Source organism: Nothobranchius furzeri, chromosome 5 (genome assembly GCF_043380555.1).
Source record: "Nothobranchius furzeri strain GRZ-AD chromosome 5, NfurGRZ-RIMD1, whole genome shotgun sequence".
Taxonomy (NCBI): domain Eukaryota; kingdom Metazoa; phylum Chordata; class Actinopteri; order Cyprinodontiformes; family Nothobranchiidae; genus Nothobranchius; species Nothobranchius furzeri.
This window is the reverse complement of record NC_091745.1, coordinates 13,421,462-13,425,101: the sequence shown is the minus strand read 5'-3', so window position 1 is coordinate 13,425,101 and position 3,640 is coordinate 13,421,462.

Sequence of the window (3,640 nt, the reverse complement as noted above, 5' to 3'; positions counted from 1 at the left end):
TTCCCTCAACCCCTCTGGTCCGTTACCACATCCAGATGCCTAAGGGTTTTAATTACTGAGAGTGAAAAAAGGAAATTGTTTCAAATAAACACAACATGCTTAACTAAACAAATAGAAAACAGTTCAGAAATCACAAATGAAAGGTATATATGATGACTCAATTCTCATGTTCAATAATCATTGCAGTCTCTCTCTCTCTCTCTCTCTCTCTCTCTCTCTCTCTCTCTCTTTCTCTGAGTGAATCCAAGCAGATGGCTCTTGACCCAAGGCTTTCTACATTGTGGTTGCCTTGGATCAAGGGTTCATCAGGCTCTCTACCTCTCCTGCTTCTGTGGGCTTCTTTTTTGTTAAAAAGAAGGAGGAAAGGCTACACCCCTGCATCAACTACTGAAGCTTTTAGTCAGATCACAGTCAAGGATTGACATCCTACCCCTCTGCTCAACACTGTCCTGGTCTCTCTTGTAAACTACTGCCTTCACTTGGATGGACCTTTGAAACGCCTACTCTGACCAAGTGGTGCTCGCTGCAGAACCACAAAGGCGGAGCTGCACCAGAAGGTGGAGCTGCACCAGAGTCAGCCCCGCCCATTCCAGAATCAGCCCCGCCCATCCTATCGGAGTCAGTCCAATTCCTTCCAGTTGTCAGACTTTATAGCATTCTGGAACCAAAGAGGGTGTTATAGCTAAAAAATGCAAGATTGAGGAGGGAGTTGAGAAGTTAATTGAACAGTTTTTGTAAAGGTTCCATATAATTAAAAATCTAACTTTTGGAACTTTTAATCATGTTATACTGTCATTTCCTCATAAGAAACACGCCAAAGCCATTTTTGGCCTCATTCATGCATTTTCTTCCCATCTCAGCTTCAATTTGGTCTCCTCCCCCAAAGCAGGTCTGGTCTTGGTTCTCAAATCTGGATATTCTGTGAATTTTCTGACAAATTATTTCTGAAATGACTTCTACTGAGACACCGCCAGAAAAATCATACATCCCATCTACAAAGACACACCAAATAACATAACAAAATGTAACGCCAACTATTTTTTATCAGATGTGGTGGTGTAGTGGTGATGGTGTCAGGTTGACATGCAGTTTTGCGCAGGTTCGCCTCCCAGCAGTGGAAATATTCTATAATCTCTTTTCCTCATTTCTAGCTACACTTGCCAGTACTATGTTTACAACAATTTATTGGTATGCCGTTTAACATATAATTACTAATGTGTTTTTTTTATTTATTCATTCGTTTATTTAGCCAGTGTGAGTCCATCTGTGAGCAGAGTTTCAACTAAAATGCTGTTTAGGAACGACCAAATTCAAAGAACTTGTAGAGACATAAATATTTTGCTGAAAATGAACATTACAACTAAAATATGAACAAATTAAATGTTTCAGCTGGCTGAATAGATTGTTGCCGACCCCACAGAGAATCGAACCAGCATCAGCTGAGGGGAAAGCAAAACGTAAGTCAGACGATCTTGCCACTGGACTACCAGAACCCACAGGGAGGGGTATATGCTGTTGTCCAGGACTTTTGTTAGAGCGGCTGTGGACAGATATTCGCTATGAGAAACCTTTTTATTTCGGGATATATTCAGACTTTGTCATGTAGCAAGTTATATTTATCTTGTTTAATTGGAGCACAGAACATAGCATTAACGACTGTAAACTAGTAACAGCCGTAATTCATGTGGGTCAGGTCAGTTTGCGATAAAGTTGAAAACAAAAACGGAAGTCAGTGGGCTAGGCTGAGTTTGCGTGAATGGGCGGGGTTGACTCTGGTGCAGCTCCACCTTATGGTGCAGCTCCGCCTTTGTAGTTCTGCAGCGAGCACCCTCTCACTCTGACCACACCAGAAACTCCATCCCTGCAGATTTTTCTCTAGTTCACACCCACGCAACACATGGGGTTGGGGACCACAAGTTGGCTAATAAGTTGGCGTTGGAGGGCTGGCGCCAGTGTCTCATGGTTACACCCGAACCCCTCCTCTTCTGGACTGACCACCAAAACCTTATCCACATCAAGAACGCCAGACAGCTTAACCCCTTTAAACTCAGTGGGTTCTGTTCTTCAAAAACTATAACTTTCACATCACCCACCGTCTCCACATACAAACAACCAGTCACACACACTCACTCACACCAAGTTTCCAATCATGTATTTGATCTGTGGGAAGAAACCAAAGTACCTGCAGGAAACCCACACATGCATGGGGAGAACATGCTAACTCCACACAGACAGGCCACAGTTGGAACTTGTACCTGCAACCTTCTCACTGTGAGGAAACACTATAAACAACTGTGCCACAATGCAGTCCTAAAATTGGATTGTTTTGATAAAAACATGCTCCAACGTGCAAATGTTGATGTGTAAACGTGTTGATGATGGCATTTAGCTGAAGGAATCCACCTTGTTTATAATAAAGAAGAAGAAACATAAAGAAGTTCAAGCCCTAAAGAAGAATCAGCAACACAAGAGTGCCACCTACTGCCATAAAGAGGCTTCAATGAATGAAAACATAGAGGAAAACTTATTTTTCAAAGACTGTTGCCCTTTGGTGGCCTCATCAAGCATTATAATGTGACAAAACAATAAACAGCAATATTTTTCTTCCATTTGCACTTCAGTGCTTCTTAAATTGTAAAGTAAAAGGTTTTCACAAAGTCTAAGAATGCTGTTGTCTCCCTCCTAAATAAAAAAAAACACTTTCATCTGGTTACAAGTCAAAAGGTCAAGAGAGAAAAACTGGGTCAGACATCTTTTTCTTTTGGTTGCCTTTCATGGCAGTTGTGTGTTTCTGCTGTGACCCAGTTACAACTATGAAAAGATGGTAAATGTTTTACTATGTGTGTTCACACACTGTCCTTTTGCCCCGGCAAGAATCACATAAATATGGTGGATTATTTGTTTATTTACAGTTTATTTAACTGCTATAACACAATTCCTGAAACCTTGCTCCATTTTCTCAAAACATTAACCTCTTAAATCCCACGGACCCGGTGCCGGGTCCGGATATACTTCCGGTTTTAAAGTCGTTCCAAAACCACGCTTAATGTTCACCAATATATGCAAACTACACACGTACATAACGGGAAGAAGCTGGTCTAAACAATAAAAACATGTTTTTCCACCTCAGTAACACCTATTTCACACACTGAGCCTTTAAATCAACCGGAAGTAAAAAACACTGACTTCACATATCAAGCAATGCCTGAGGAAAACACACATGATCCTATCCAGAAAGCCAGCCACTCAAAATAAAGCCAAGTTTCTCTTCTTTCAAACAATATAAGTCTCATTTGTGTACCATAAACAGCACAGGTGTTTACCGGCAGTCAGCAGCATAAAGTCTGTCTTACCTTTGCGATCATAATCCATGTTCTGGTAAAAAAAAAAATCTACTCGATTCGTGTAATCCATTTTCCCACCGTCCAAATGAACTAATTCCTGACTGTTTTTGCCGTGTTTTGCCCCCTACAGGCGAGTTAGAGTCCTCGACGCCATCTTACCCAGAAGATTGCCTCACCCCTTGGGGGACTCGTGGTCTTGTTGTTTCAGTTTGGACACAATGAAACGCAAGACCACCCGATTCTATTGGCTAAGAGCTTTAAGGCGTGATTTGAACCACGCAAATCGTCCAGTGGGA